This window comes from Gambusia affinis, linkage group LG03 (assembly GCF_019740435.1).
Source record: "Gambusia affinis linkage group LG03, SWU_Gaff_1.0, whole genome shotgun sequence".
Classification (NCBI taxonomy): domain Eukaryota; kingdom Metazoa; phylum Chordata; class Actinopteri; order Cyprinodontiformes; family Poeciliidae; genus Gambusia; species Gambusia affinis.
This window is the reverse complement of record NC_057870.1, coordinates 12912264-12929252: the sequence shown is the minus strand read 5'-3', so window position 1 is coordinate 12929252 and position 16989 is coordinate 12912264.

Below are 16989 nucleotides of genomic sequence, written 5' to 3'. Positions count from 1 at the left end.
GTGTTACTATTGCTGTTCTTCCATACTCTTGTCTTTATGCCACATAGAGGGACGGAATATACTTGTTACAGCTCAGTTTTAATTATGCAATACTAAGAGTTTTGAACCATGCAAAATACATTTAGAGGAATGCCAAGGCTAAAAATATGACACTGGGGACCTGTGTGGGTGGAAGCCTTTAGCGTTACACAGTATTCGTTATCATGCAAAGACTATATCTATGGCAACATGTTCTTCTTTGCAAAATAGTAGATTTTTTTTGTGTGTGTGTATTTTATCTTTTATTATCTTCACATAATTAATCGATACTTGGGGTTTCTGCTTCTGTTTGTGAAACAAGAAGCATCAACAATGTCTCAAAGTGTAACATTTTTTCAGCAGTCTGGCAGGTTAAGTGTATGCATTCTAACTCTATATGCTTTAGAAATTTTTATAAGAAAATAATTCATATATCTGTTTTTAATCCAGTAGGTTTGAAGAAACCTTAGTACACTGGGAAAACCCTCACATGGACTATGCCGTCTGGATGCATTTCTTTAGTATTTATAGGGAAGCTCATGGGAAGATGGATGAAGCCAAACAGAGAAATCCTAAGATTAACCTATTTTGCCGAGAAGAGTAATCTAATCTCACACAAGAATCTCAGTACAAAGACTTTGATAAATCATTGACGGTAGCTTTAGCAAAAGTTTTGGCAGCACTTATTAGCGTGTGCTAACAAGGCTAGCATAGCTTAAATTGTAGACACTGCAGTTGTCTTTCAGTCTTTTTAGTGGATGCAGTTGATGCCCTGCTGATGTTCAGTGATGGTGGTCCTGAATAATTAAGCAGGTCTGACAGCCGTGTAGGGGCTCGTCTCCATGACTACTGCTCTCCCTGTGTCCCTACAGCCCGGAGGAGTAATGTAAATCTTCAGTGTGCTCTATGTCAGTTTAACTCTGCCACGCACAAGACATATGTGTTAGTTGGAGCCTTTGATTTACATGTCCTTCCTTGGTCTCGTCTCTGCTCAGTGACTTCACTCTCGCAAAGTGTTCTGGACAGCTCAGGTGTCAGATGAAATGTGAACAACAACAAAAAAAAAAAATCACCTACAAGGTGTCAGAGATGATCAGACGGAGAAAAGAAATGCTTGGGGAAGCCTCTCCTGCCATACGACGCGGAGGGCTAAGGGAGCGGTGGAGGTCACCTTTTAATGATGTCCATAATTTCAATTGACCGTATGGCGGCAATATCTGTGATTCTGACTCTGAGATTGGCACTTCTTCCACTGCCCACAACAGCTTGTAGTTACCACACACACATTCACCACTCCACTTAGACTTAGGCAATTACCCTTTAACATCATATGGATCGTCAGTCCCCTGGCCCATTAGACAGTGAATTAACCTTATCTACCTGTAGATGAAGAGGTATGGCTATGACACATAACAGCCTTGGCCCAGACACCACTATTACAGAAAATGTGCTCTGCACTTTCCACACAGCATGACACGGGCTAATCGCACCCTGAGAGATTCAATAAAAAGAGGATTATGACACAGTTACGTTTTACCAGAAATACTTGCCCTGTGTTTTAATCATGGACTAATTTAATATCCCGCAACACGTTGGGCATTTGGTTTTGGGTCCGTTTGATTTTCAGAAGCTAAACCTCAGCGTGGAATGTCTAAAGCCGAACTTCATCTCAGTGGGTCTTAAATGATTTGTGCTACATTTGTGTGTGCAGGAAAAGATTAAAAGGTGCTTTAATTAACTTTAGCTTTGCCGCAAAGAACCTTTTGTAAGCTTTTACCGTAATAATGCTCAAATATGATGCTCTCAACATTTTTACTGTTTTGGATTACTTTGGAGGATCCTTCCAAAAGCTTTTATACGCTACCATCCATTGGCTAAATCTGTTGTCATGGGGGCAATGCAATGTTCATCTGAGCATAAAGCCATCAGTGTGTGAGGATCATCACAATGATGACTATGAAAATGATGATTATCATGGGTGCAATCATGTAAGCTTCAGTCTCCAACGAGGCTAATCCCTCCAGCGAAACAAAATGGCCTGTTAAAAGAAATCAAGCCGAGAGACACATTGTGATTACAAAGTCAAGATAATCAGTGCTCTCCAGAAAGAGCACCTAGGTGCCTATAGAGTCTGGCCACTCTATAGGCACCTCACTTCATAGCTACAATAAATGAGACAGGGCAATGCTTTCCTCAGTCTGCAAGGCAGTTTAATGAATTAAAAGTAAAATAACCTGAACCTAGGATCAGCAAAAGAAGCAGCCATCTTTCCAAATATTAAGAATTTAAAGAATTTTCCTTCTTTAAAGCCAGAGAATATGTAGAGTTAACCTACCTATATTGTGTTAATCAACTCAAAGTTTGAGTTGAAATAGCAAATCAAGCAAATTAAGCAGGGTCAGTGACAGTTTTCAGTGATGAGTATTTTAAAAAGTAATTTTGACTGTCATCAAATTATTCACATTAAATGGGTGTAAGCATAAAAGAAGCAGTGACCATGATGGGTTCTTGTACAGTTTCCCATCTTCAAATTATTAAATTTTTTTATATCATTATTTAGAAACTATTACTTTAAATGCAATTTAAAGAGTACTTTATTTTACTTAAATGAAATCAGTCGAAAGTCACTTTTTGCATCAGGTTTTTTTTTATTATTTTTGTTCTAATATTAAAGTTTGTTTGATGATCTGAAACGTTGAGACGTGACAATGAAGCTAGAATACATGAGGTCTTTAGGGGAGCAAATATGAGAGTGCACCAGGCTGCATGATGTCATGGCGTAGAATCAACAGAACCAGATTTCACCTGATGTGACTGCCTACGATTGGATACACGCACTCACAGTGGCATCAATGTAGGCCGGCCACAATGAAAGGTGAGACAAAGGTTAACAGAATAAAAAATGCGGGGGAACAGAGATGATTTAAAAAAAAAAAAAAAAGAAAGAAAAGTTGCAAGAAAATCTGGGAATGTAAAAAGAACATTTTTGTAAAAAGAGGCGTGTATTTATTCAGAATGGATACCAACGAGCTAAATGAAATGTAAAGTCATGCTTATGTTTCCAGGCAGCAACGAAGCATCTCAGGACCCTAAAGTAATCTGATGCTTAACTGGGGCCCTCTCAATGTTGCCTAACAAGACAATTCCTCCCCTCTGTTGCTTTGGCGTCAAAGTGATCTCTTAATTAATTCATAACGCTGCACAGATCTAAATTTGCTCTCATTAGCCACCCGCTGTTTACTTTTCTTTATTTGCTATCATTAACCCCTCTTCCCTTCAAACTGTGCACCGTGAGTGTGCAAGCATGGGGGGAATTGGGGTGGGCGTCGTGACATCCTCACCTAGCAACCTGGCACAGTGAGATGCTCAAAGGCTCTGGATCACTGTGGTGGTACACACACACACACACACGCACACACACACACGAGTACACTGAGTTTCCCACACTTCAGCCCCTCAGAGTAAATGTGACTCAGGCGCTTCTGCTGGTGACGCTCCATCAACCAGACGGCTCATCGGGACTGGATAGAAACTGGATCTGCATCAACAGGTCTTTCCTGAGAAGATGACTGACAAATCAAGAGGAAAGATTAAAGGAGAAGTGCCTCATTATTGGAGAAAAAGGGACACAATTGCTTAAGCTTATTATTTATTTTTTATTTCTCAGTAAACGGAGAAAGATTTTTTTTTGCATACGGGAGATAAACAAAACCTTGGACTTTTTTCTTTAATCATATTTTTTCTAATAATTTTTTAGGCCCAGTCATAGATGTAACTTCACATAATTTATTTAAACAAGTGAAAACAGTCAATTAGCCAAAGGTGTACACTAATCTGGTTATGAAAGAGTAACTAAATGGACAATCTTTATCCTCATCCAAGTTTTCCTCATGGACACACAGATGCCTTGTAATAAAGACTGACAGTGTCTCACACACACATGCCACGTCATGCCCTATCCTCCAACACGCTTCCAGTAGCAGAGGGATGCCTTGCCCACCTGTGGCTTCTGACTCCTGGAGCCAACCTTCTCATCACACCTGCCATTCCTCTCTTTCATTCATCTGGCTCTTCTGCTAGATCCGCTTGCATTCAGAAAAAGGAAGGAACTTTGGTCAGAAGACACTTTAGAGGTTTAGGACTCAACTGACATAGAAGGAGGAGGACAGCATCCCCCAAAAAGGATCTGGTGGCACTTCCAGAGTGGTAAGACATCAGTCATTTTGAATTTAAACTGTTTGGAGACAGAGCATAGATTAGATAAGTATTACGATGGGAGTAATGACGATTTTAAGACAACACAGTGGTAAATAAACAGCAAAACGAGAGCAATACTGACACATGAAAGCAGTAGTATGCTATCAATGCTGAAAACGGTTTGACTTCTACTATGCTAAATAAATCATTAACATCTTCCTTCTACGTTTTTTTTTTTTTTTGCAATGCCAGTCCATCTGTTGGTCATTGGACACTGAAGTAACCATATGCTCTTTATGTATAAATCATCCACCATAGCTCGTTCCATTTCAGCTCTCTTTGGTAAAATGTGAATTTAGCACACACACACACCCCAAAAACCCTCTAAGGTATTGCTTGCCCCCCAAAAAAATTAACCCCATATTGGTTTTTTTTCACTTTCATAAATCTAGTTATTGCTATCTTCAGTCCCTTATATATTTTCTGTAGACCCCAAACACGTGTATTATAGCTTGATTAGTTCTTGCTTGAGTTGGTCATTGCAGTGAGAGTAATTTTGAGCATTTATTTAGTGATTAGATCATTTGTTTCCTTGCTGATATGTCCTCTTACTCAGACAAACAGTCCCTCATTAGAGTGCCTTTTATATGGAAACCAGAGTGGAAAAAAAAAACAAAACTCACACATGCACGTACAAATGCCCGACAGTCACAAATCAAATACACTAAGCATATTGCCAGTGCCATGGGTTTTGCTGACTGTCATTTAAGCTGTTATCAAACAGCCAGGGAGATGTGTGGGAGTTTCAGCTGTAATTTGACAGTTTTGGTGGCACTTCCTAACAGGAGAGCTGTGTCTGCTGTTGGCTCATCTGCTGCTACAGCCTGACAGCTTGTTGAGTTTCCCAGCAGGAAGCAGCAAAAAAAGGGGGGGGGGGGGGGGGGAATTGCCAAAACATTGCAGATTATGTGCATTTACTGCTCTGTTTGTAGATTCTTGTCCGTATTACGGGATCGTCCTGCTTAATTTCCTCCTACAATAAATTGTGACCCGGCCCCGCTCCTCTCCCCTTCACCAAATACCTGTAAACCTGTAAACCTTCATGACAACGTGAAGCAAACATACTTTTAACAAACTGAAAAAATCTGGCAAAGACTACCACACATGTCGTCTGTGAATGCTGCATGTGAATAATTGATGGTATCAGCCTGCTTAAAAATGCATCGCCAACCTTTCTGTCGCACAGAGAGAGGAAACAGTAATTAGCGTTCACATATGAGAGGAGACCCTGGCTAATGATCAGTTGGGTAAACACAGCCAGCTGCTAAAGGCTTTTGAAATAAATGTGCTGTTTGTTTATGACTCAATTTGGATTACAAATATATGAAAACACTGTACTGATAACTTTAGTATAGCTAATTTTCATTGCGTGCTACACCTGGTTTGGTTTTAAGGAGAAAAAGTTCAAGGCGTGTGAGTTTGATATAGAAATTCCCATCTGGATTCGTAGTTTTGTAAATACATTTTTTCCTGATAACGGTGGCCTTTATTTAACAATAGCTGGGGATAAAGGTGACAAAATGAAAAAAAAAAAGAAAATGAGTGAAGCAGCAGCCAAGAGGCCTGGACTCTAACCTCAGTCTACTGCAAAAAACCTCAACCTTTAATTCAAAGTCCTCATATCAACCAGCAGCTAGAGATTTGCTTATTTAAGTCTAATGTCATTGAAATAACTCATGATTAGATAAGAGAAAACATGACAATAAATAGGATGAAGTATTTACACAGTCCATTTAAGTCTTAAAAGAAACTCTGCATAACATATGTGAGATTGAGTACTACTGCCTTGCCAAAAAATATTGACACATAAATTGAACTAATATTTGTGAGCTTCCTAATGGATAGTTCATGGAAGTTACTTAACCCTAGCTGATGCAATGAGCAGCTTCCCCTTACTTTAACAACCACATGAACAACCTGTGGTCATTGAAAATATGGTCTGTTTAAGAAGAGTCAAATTATTAGCATGCATGAAGCAAAGAAAACATATAATTAGATTGCAGAAGCTACTATCATTAAGTTGAGAACTATCTAAGGCATTATTTAAATCTGGAAGAATAGTAGGAAATAGAGCAGTGGTCTCAAACTGCATTCCTCAAGGCTGAGTATCCGGCAACTGATAGATGTCGCTCCGCCTCAGCACACCTGGCTCCATTAGCATCATTAGCATAGCTCTGTAGCGCTTCACTGCATGCTAGTGAGGCAGTTTTACCAATTAGTTGAAGTGTGAAGGACAAAGGGGCTCATCAAACAGTTGCAAGACTCTGGACCTTGATCAATGCAGTTTGAGACCACTGCTTTAGAGGAACAAATGTGCTCAGAAGAAGACCCTGAATGACCGTGATCAGTGATTACTTAAATGTTTGGTGACAAATGACTGGCGAACTGAAGGATGTGTGTAATAGTGAAAGTAAGAGCTGTGTAGCCATAAGAGACCACTAATCAAAAAAGCTAACTGAAAAAAAAATATATAATTTTTTTGCAAGGGAGCATAAACACTGGACTCTGGAGCAATAAATAAGGACATTTGATCTTATGAGTCCAGATTTCCTCTGTTCCAGAGGGTTGGGTGCATTAGAGTAAGAAGGGAGATAGCTGAAGCACTGTACCCAAAATGACTAGTCTCTACTGTAGCTGCATGTGGACACAGTTCTATGATCTGGGGTTGCTGCAATTGGTCATTCTCATATGATGATGTCAGCTGACTACCTGAAGATACTGAAGGTTACTCAGTATCTTGTTTTCACTGAATAATTAATGGTTATTCCATTAATAGATTGTTTCTTGACTAATGACGTGGGGATATCCCCAGATGACAATGCAAACTTTGTTAGTTGAAATTGTGATGAGTGGTTCACAGACTGTGACATTAATTGGCCACAGAGTTCAGACCTAAACACCACTGAGAATATTTGCAATTTTCTAAGGAAAGAATTGAACAGTGGTCAGACTTCTTCCATCATACAAGATCTTGGAGAAAAATTAATCCCATATGGAAATAAACCCTAGCAGAAGCTATGTGTGCTCAATCAAAGCAAATGTGTGCTTTAATCAAAGTTACAACTGACTTTTATATATATAAAATGTCTTACATATTTGTTAAAACTGTCACTATGTTTGCTATGAGACAGATGATCTTGAAAAAAGTCAAGAGCCTCTGGTACCTGTAGAAATACGACGGTCAGAAACAACCAATCAGAGCCAGGAGGCGGTTCTTAGCACTGTCAATCGTGATTGTGTCACCCATGATTGTGTCGCTAGGGGTCCTTTCTTTCTGTTCACGAGTGGATCAACGCTTCGGCTTTCCCAGAAACAACCACAATAGGAGTCAGGGGCGCCGGGGGAAAAGTTAGGACAATTTTCTTTTTTACAGAAATAGAAATAAATGGGGCCCTGTCAGTTACTGTTATTGTGTTTTTAAAAATTGTTTTTAGCTGTAAAAATGAAATGTTACCACTCCCAGACCAAAAAGCACACATCCATATTTGCACTGACCACCCCCCTGGATCTACATGAAATGGTTCGTTCCTGCTTAGCGCGCTTGACGGTGACGGTGTTCTGCAGGAGGCAGTAGAAAACAACAACCACTGTGCCATTTACTATACCGCCATGAAAAATGATAAAGTCAGGTTTTCAAAGAAATAGAGAGAAAAAGACAAGAGTTTGTAACACAGTTTTACTCTGAGAGGTGGGTAGACTGTTTGCTTCCATTTCAGTAGCATTTAATGAACGAAGGAAAAGACATACCAAGATATTCATATGTTTAACTTGTCCCTGTACTTTTTACCACACTTGACAACAGGTGAGTCAGTCAGCAGCAGCTCTAACCCTTGATACCAGCATAACCCTTCACCCCTGCCCCAGTGAAGAAGGTGAGCAACACGGTTTTCAATGACAAGATAGTTAGCATCATTCCAGGGAGTCTATATGGATTTATTTGTGGCTTTGCTCTTTTTACAATTATACAACAAAAACAGTATATTTATTACTGACATAAATTCAAACAATCTTTATTAAATAATAATAAAAAACAGTCTCCTGTCTGGACTGCAGCCAGTCCACACAGTTTTACCTTTGCTGATGGGAGTTGACTCTGAAGTCCTGAATTACTTAAACCTTGAAGAGAGAAGCTCCCCTGTGTCTCCCAACAAGGTCCCGAGGTTCAACTGGAAACGTCAACACTGGCATGAATGCTCAGGCTAGTTAGCATGGCCACCAATGACGGCAGATAAACAGTGTCCCTACAATGTTGAGATGTTTCTCCATTAGCACATTTAGCAGTGTGTACACTATTCAACTGACAGCGCTAAGACCTTCCTCCAGGCTCTGACTGGTTGTATTGGACTGGGAGCAGTAGTAAGGGAGGAGTTGGACGAGCTCGATTTTCTGTCTCATTAAAAAACATTAAAGATACTCATAATGAGATAGATAGCATCTCAATAGAATGATGTATAAAACATACATTTAAAAAAAATATCTAAAAAAATACATAGCCTACTAATATTAAAGACTTCACATTAAGCCTTTGTTTTTGTTGGTAACATTATTATTAACTCTTGAATGAAGAGTTAAATTTATACTTTTTTTGTTACTTTTTCTCTGCAGTAGCACATAGTGTAGTTTTTCCACATTTAATCACATTCCAACCACAAATATCAAATCTACTTTGTAGCGATTTGAGAGAAAAAAATCCCGTTTTGTGCTTACCGCACGAGGCACACAACGATCATCTGGAGGAATCTGCTTTGGTCGGATGAGATCAAAACTCTTTGGCCTCATCTTGAAAAACACTGTGTGCCGTGGTTAACTAAACTGCACATTGTCCTGAACACAGCAACATGGTGGTGGCAGCATCAAGCTGTTCTTTCAGCGAGAATATTCAGACTTCCAGCAGCAGTACGCAGGTAATGAGCACAACAACAGGTTGGAAAATAAAGACGCTTATCTTCAGTGAGGAGCTCTCTTGCTCTTTGATGTGAACATGTGATGGCAACAATTATTCATAATTTTAAAGAAAGTAAATTAGTTATTCTTTGCTGCTGTCTTGAACTTCTTTGAACCTTGAACCTCACACATTGTTAGTGTTCTTGTTATGTTTCCTTTCAATTGGAATTATAAGTTTGGCAGGTCTTATAACACTCTAAATTAGGCGTTAGAGCACCAGCGCTGAGTGATTCTTAACAAAAGAGCAGATTATTTTAGGGAATCCGGACTTTAACTCTGAACATCTCATTTGTTAAGTTGTTGCAACAAGTAGACGACTGAAGCAGTAGATTAGAAAAAAAACAAAAACCCCGATCAAACCTATAAATTATTTTTTGAACTGAATTAAATTTTATTTAGATTTAGGGATTCTGGGATGTATTGCATGTCTTGTTCACATTAGAAGGGCAATAAAGATTTACATTTAGTGTTTGTCTTTCCCTCTAGAGTAAAATGACAAGAAAATCCCACACTAGAAGAGCCCTGACCCCGCTGTGCACAGAGATTAAGGTAGGTCACAGCATACCATCTGCCAAAGGAAGACATTTGCGGCATTTTGGAAATATATTTTACCTGTGGATTTTAAGATGAAATTGACTTCAAATATTAAAAAATTTGTTATGAATAAAAATATATAAAGAATCTGTAAGCCAAAACCTATGATTCAAGTTGAACTACTGTGACTGCATCTTGGTTTTTAAAAGTTCTCCCCCTGAGTCTTGCCTAGTTTATTTTTCCCGTCTGTGTCCTCTTTAGGCCTTTAATTTTCCCTGATATCTTCCATCTGTTTGTTGTTAAGCCATTTAGTTTTTTTTTTGTTTCTCCACCTGTCAGTCAGTCTCTCAGTGTCCTTTGGTTAATAAACCTGCTGTTACTTTTTAGCTCTCTGAATCCATGTTTACTCCCCTGCTAGCTCCTTTCCTTTATGTAACATATTTTGTTCCCCGTTGCCACTTTTGTATCTTTTTATGCTTGGCTCCCTGTTCAGCAAACCAAAGTCATTTTTTCATGTTGTATTTTAAAGTGTTTCCCGCTGTACCATAGGACATTTTCTATAAACCATTGCTGCCTCCGGTGTATTACCGACGGCTTCTTTAGGAGCTAAAGCCTGAAGGTTTAAAAAGTGTGGACCCAATAGATGTCAATCTTTTTGAATATTTTAGTTGACCAGCCACTTGCCTCCAGCCATTAACTGGTTGACAGCTTGATCCAGCCATGGAGCTATCTCTCTGTAGGATCCCTCTGCCTCCTGTAATGCTTGACTTGAGGAAAGTCAGGCTTGCAGCAGTAATCCTGCTCAGTGTCTTCCAGCTCCCTGGCCTCATTTCTCACGGACCTGCTTCTATGCGCAGCCAGCTAGTTACCCATAACAAAATTATCCAGTTAGCTCTCAATCTGATCCTGCCGTGGAGCCATATGAAACACGCTTGCCATAGATGTCCGGCCTCAGAGCTGGCACGCGTTGTGGACATTTTGCAGTCTGGCACTCTGGCACTGATTGTTGATAGGTCTGAATCCACAGCCGGCCCGAGGCATAAGCAAAGTAAGTCACTTGTTTGAGGCGCCAGGCCAACATTAAGCTTTCATGAGGCCTTAGTTTCCCATATTGTGTAAATCACAGCCATTTTAATATTATGTTGACAACTAATCATAATGATATAGTGAGTTTTGGTTGTTGTTATCCTGTTTAGATCTACATAAGAAAATAGCTGACACAAATTGAATTATTGGATCATGTCCTTACGGACACTGCAGCAGAGAGAAAGTGATGCCGTTTAACAACTTTTTCATCATTGTCATTTTGATGGTAACTCTTGGATGTAGTGTCATTCTGCTCCTGCTGCATGTTGAATTCTTGTTTTTCTGACAGTTTAACATCAGAATAGTTTTAGGCAATATCTACAAAGAGTAATGCATCATTGATGTCCTGCTGCCACTGGACTAGATTTGAGTCAATGTAATTTAAATAGGTTAAAATAAAAAATAACTTGAAGATAATAATAGGTCAGCTTACTAAGATGTGTCTGATTTCATATTCCAGAAAAAAGATGACCCTCCCAAATTGTCATGGTAGCGTTTCTTCTAACCAAACAACCCAGTGGTTGGAAAACTAAAATTTCAAAATCCTAACAAATCCGAATGAACTCAATATGCAGTCAGTCAGTGCCACCAGGCTCTCTGACCACCACCAATGAAAAATAGGGAAAATAAGTTACTGAATTATACTGTTAACACTGTCAATGAAGAACGTCCCGACACACATTCCTTATGTGTGATGTTATTCAAATGGAAAGGCACAACAATTCTGTTTTTGCCCAATATTAAGTGGAAAAATTGAAAAATTGAAGATTTCAGCAACGCTGCTACCGTAGTTTCATACAATTACGAAGGGAAAAAGTATAAAAATAAAAAGTCACCCTGATAAATTTGACCTCAGATCACTTATATCAAGTTCTCAGACCTAATTGGTCAGTGTTGTGCTTAGGCTTGTTCACTGTCATCATCGGGAAAGGTTGATTGCTTCTTTTGGCCCTGTGTAAAATGATTTTTACCCCCACCTGCCCAAGGAAGATTTTACTGGTAGAGTGAATGCTGGGTGTGCTGACAAATTTATTTGTGCAAACATTACACCGTCTGGTAAAAAAAGCTGCCTTCTACAGATATATTTTTTTTATACAAAAACCCCAAACAGATTTATGTTGGAGGAATTGAAATACTCAGATAAAGAAAAGAGCCTGAGGCGTGTGTGCATGAAAAGTGCACTTGAAGCAGGGGAATAATTTCTTCACCATTTGCAGTGTTTTTAAAATGGCAGGAATAACAATAGCACTACCAAATTCCCTCTGGTGTGGCATTGTTGTTAATCTCCTTTGATATTTTAGATGTGCAGATATCTTTGTGTACAAATCCTCTTTGGTTTGAAAACTTCATCATAAAAAAAAACAGTTCTGGGATATAATTTGGGTAACAGTTCAAATGGTAGATTTTATATGTTGTTGTTTCTTCAGGCATTGAACATTAACTTGGCATTCTCTCAAAGCGAGGTCCGTTTATACTGTTTTTTCAACTGAATACATTTATGAACTTGTCAAGTTATTGTCGCTTTAACATTTCCATTTTTCCTGGTCTATTAAAATCTACCGCACATTACATTTAACAATAACTTTGCAGTTACTGTAGCAGATTGAAAATAGTACAACAAATGATTGCAAGTAATTTGTGCGTATGGAGAGGAGTGTTTTTATAGCACATAAATTGTTAGAAATGGAATATGGGTGCATAAAATGCTTTGTACATTAAAGAGCTGTAATGCAGAGCATGTAAGGCAATATGTTAGTTTTCAAGTTAGTTACCATGGCAACCACATGACACTACATAGGTAGGACTTTGATTAAATAAGCAGATGAGCTGGTTTTTGCTTCATCAAATGCAGATCATGCACAGTCTAAACTTTAAATACAGTAAGATTTTCTAAGAGGGCTTTAGGTGGACATTTTTATTCTCTGGTTACTACAGCAAGAAGAAACTCCCTTTTGCAGGAATTACAGCTGCAAGTCACTTTGGATAGGTCTCTATATGAGTATGCCACATCTTGCCATGAGTATTTTTGCCCATTCCTCAAGACAAAACTGCTCCTGCTCCTTCAAATTGGATGATTTCTACTGCTGAACAGCAATCTTATATCTTCATGCATTTAGCATCCATCTTCCCTTTGACTCACAATCCCTGCTGATGGAAAAGCATCTTCACAGCACGGTACTGAGACCACCAAGTCTCATTGTCAGCATGGTGTTCTTGGAGTGATAAGATGTGGTGAGTGGCGGAGTGGCTTCCATGATGGGCAAAAAGTAACATTTTGGTCTCATCTGACCAAAGTATCTTCCTCCATACATTTGACGTTTTCCACATGCCTTTCCTGTTTGCCTCTCTGACTAATGGCCTCCTTGGCCAGTTAGGAGTTTTTGTGGACACCCCCCTCTTGGCAGGTTTGTTGTGGTACCATCTTCTTTCCATTTGACGATATTAGCATTGAGGACAAGGGTTGAAAAACAATGCTCTGGAAGGTTGATACAACAATAACATAATCTATAATATATTTATAATGCATTATGATGCTAAGCCATTCAGTAATCTTATGAACTAAAAAAAAGTATTTTAAAGTTCATTCTCTGAGCTACAGAGAGCCAGTTTAAGGACTTTAGAAGTGGGATGATGTGCTGATTTTCCTAGTTTTAGTGAAAATACAAGCAGCTGGACCAACTCAAGCTGATTATTAGCACTGAGAGGAAAATTACAAGTTTGGGAACTGCACAAAACTGGGGAAGCAAACCAGTGAAGCTACTGTTATGTGTTACAAAGGAAAATGTTATTAATTCATTTGAAAAGATTAGTGCTGTAAGTGGTCACCAAAAGCTTTTTGCCACTGCTCGTTTAGTAGTAAACGTCCATAACCTTTGGAGCTGCTAACATGTTTCTTTAATTTTACTGTTTTGTGTTTTGTGTTTGGGTTTATTTTTCCCAATCTACATTTGTTCAAATTTGCATCTTCTTGCTATGGCAAACCTTTTTTGTATGCATAAGAAAATCAAAGCCTTTTTTTTCTATCTCATGAGCCAGTTGTTAGCAGCTATCATATCTATTCAATATGATGTAATATTATTGCTCCTATTAGATCTACCACAAGCTTTATGCTTCTTAGCTAAAATATTTACTCGCCTCAGGACTCTGTTTTACCATATAATCAATTGCTAAAATTAAACTCCAAATTCAATTAGCTGTGTTGCTTATTTAGGGGCTGAGAGTTAAAGGCCAAGAAAGGCACATAATTAAACAATTACGAATGAAACAATTATTCGATAGTCAGAAAATATTTAATTGGTTGTGCTAATTCTCTTTTGGTTTTTACATTTTAATTAAGTTGTAAAGCTGAATTATTAGAGAAAAGAGTTGTTGAGCTGAATGTCAGCCTGACATCTGGCGGTGCAACATTCTGCAGAAGAATATAAAAACTCCTCCTTTAATGTTAGAGCAGGTAGTATTGCTAGATGTTGATCATTTGTAAGGATGTACAGTGACCTTTCACAGTTTAAAGCCTTGTCTTTGACCGTTTATGTATATCTGTAAGACATACCATTTGAAATACTTGACATTAAATGTTAACTGTTTATGTAAACTGAAAAATAATGCATTTTACCATAAGTGGTCCCATATTTATTATCACATTTATTGAAACACTACAAACTTTGGTTACTCATTATGCCTAATGAGCAATTGTAAAATGGTTGGATACATGTTTTTAAAAATTGTTACAGAAATGAAACGTGTGATGCGCATTTGTATTTATTCTTTATTCTTATTTCCCTACATAAAACACGGCCCTTTCAGAACTCTGCTAATTAGTCCACCTGTGTGTCCTTTAATTTGACTATAAATGGAGCTGTTCTGTAAAAGCCTGAGGCATTTGTTCGGAACAATAGCGAACAAACAGCATTGTGAAGCCAAGGGGACAATTCAGATCCGTCAGGGATTGAGTTTTGGATAACCTTAAAGCAAAAGGCTAAATGCAGGTTAACGTTTAAACTGCACTGTTGTTATAGCAAGATCAGTAAGAGGACTTTTCAGTACCGAATTTGATCAAAGTCTGAAGCCACACAATGGTAAAGAGGTCAGAAAAATATACTGTAGAAGGATGGAATAATAAGCAAGAATAGCTGCCACAAAGTACAGAGATTTAAGTTGACTTGTGTTATGCTGGATGAGCAATGTTGGACAGATCCTGTTGTGGATTCTGAAGGTTTTTTTGTTTTTTTTTATCAAGTCTGACTTTCTTTTCCCAGGACCCAAATCCAGAGGTGACAGAAGGAGGTGAAAATAAACAGTATTTACTTAACAAGATAAAAAATAAAAAACTAGAAATTAGGGAAAATCCAAAACAGGAATTTATGAAAGCACCATGAGGAAACACTGGGGTGTCTTGCATTGATTGTTTGAATTCAAAACAGGGGAGTTGATGAGCATATGAATGAACAATGGAAACAAAACTGGAAAGCTGTCTACATAGTTTAATAGTGGGTTGATTGACATTCTCAACCATTATTTCAGAAGTATACTTGTGCGGTCAGAGTATTATGTTGGACGAGAAAGTCTGATTTCCATGCTGCACTTTAATTGTGGCGTGCCCAACTTTTACATGCATCCCTGCTCTATCACACATTAAATAAATGAATGGCTAATTACCGGGCATTTGCAAAGCTGAATGTAATTGTAAGTGGGAAATTAGCCATTTCATTCAGATGTGTTAGAGAAGGGATGCATCTAAAAGTTGGAGGATTGTAGCTCTCATGGAATGGAATCAAAGTTGCATTAGGTCGAGAGGCCAGGATGTGTGTTCAGAGTGGTCCTTTTGAACCTTGCTTTGTGCACTAAAGTGCAGTCATGTGTGAACAGGAAGCAGACCATTACTAAATAATTTCAATGCAAAGCTGGGAACTATAAGTTGTGTAAAATATCCTGCCATGCTGAAGCATTAAGAGTTTAATTTTTCCGGATCGAAGGTGTCGAGTCCAGCTCCTGAATAACTGACCCACGTCATATTCTCCGCTGCACCCAACTTCTCGCTTGACACAATGTATTCAGGCCTGTGCAGTTGTCCTGGCAACTGCCTGGAGAACTAAGCTTGCCAGACAAAGGAGCATTATCCGTCACTCCAAAGAACATGTCTTCAGTGCTTTGCACTTTACCTGGTTGATGTAAGGTTTGGATGCAGCTGCTCAGCCATGAAAATCCATTCCACAAAGCTTTCTGTAAGCAGTTCTTGAACTAATCTGTAGGCCATCTGGAGGTTAGGGAGTCTGTACCTACTACTGGCAACCTCCAGGCTTTGGTGAGTGAGGGAATTGTTTTGGTAATAAGTGTATATGTTATATAAGTTTGAGTTATAATTATTGTGTGGGCAGATTGTTTAAAACAAAGCTAGGCTAATGATGATAACCCAAGCTTTGAACATCCCACAGAGCGTCGTTTAATCAAAGCTGAAAAATAACCAAGGGTGGGTGGAGGTTCATTTTAAGCCACTTTATGTCTAAATTATTTTCCATCCTATCTTTCTTCTTCTATTTACCCAGGATTCTCAAGTATCTCTGACATTTACTTGGTATTATCTCTGAACCTTTTGAGATAAAATTTGTAATAGTGACTGAAATGATGATTACTTGACTTCTAGTTGTTTGAAACAATAGACAATAACACCTGGAGCCTATGTTTGCTTCATTAGAGTGTCTGTTTGTGTGCTTCAGCTCCCGCTGGCTGTTTCTACGTGTCTCTCCTTCGTCTGCTCTCCAACTGTCACTTGTTCCCTCGTCCCACTCTCCCAGCTCTCATTCTTCTGGGGATCTCTGTCTTGCTTTTTCACTGTCTCTCACATTCCCAGTCAAGCCATACTCACAAACACAAATACACACAGTACTCCCAGGTGGTGAGTGGTTGCTTTGAGCAACGGCAACAATGTCCCTTGTGTTCAGGCACTGTCACCTCTCCTTACGCCGTATCCCATTCCATTATCTTACTTGTTGCCGCTATGTCCGGCTTTCATCGGATTTCTTTCATCTTGTCCTGGTGTTTCTTCTGTTTCCATCTTGTCTTTAGATGCATTTTAGTGTCTTATGGTATTATCCTAGTGGATTCATGTGAAGACATTGCTGAAATTCTCATCCTTTCTCTGACAACTCCACA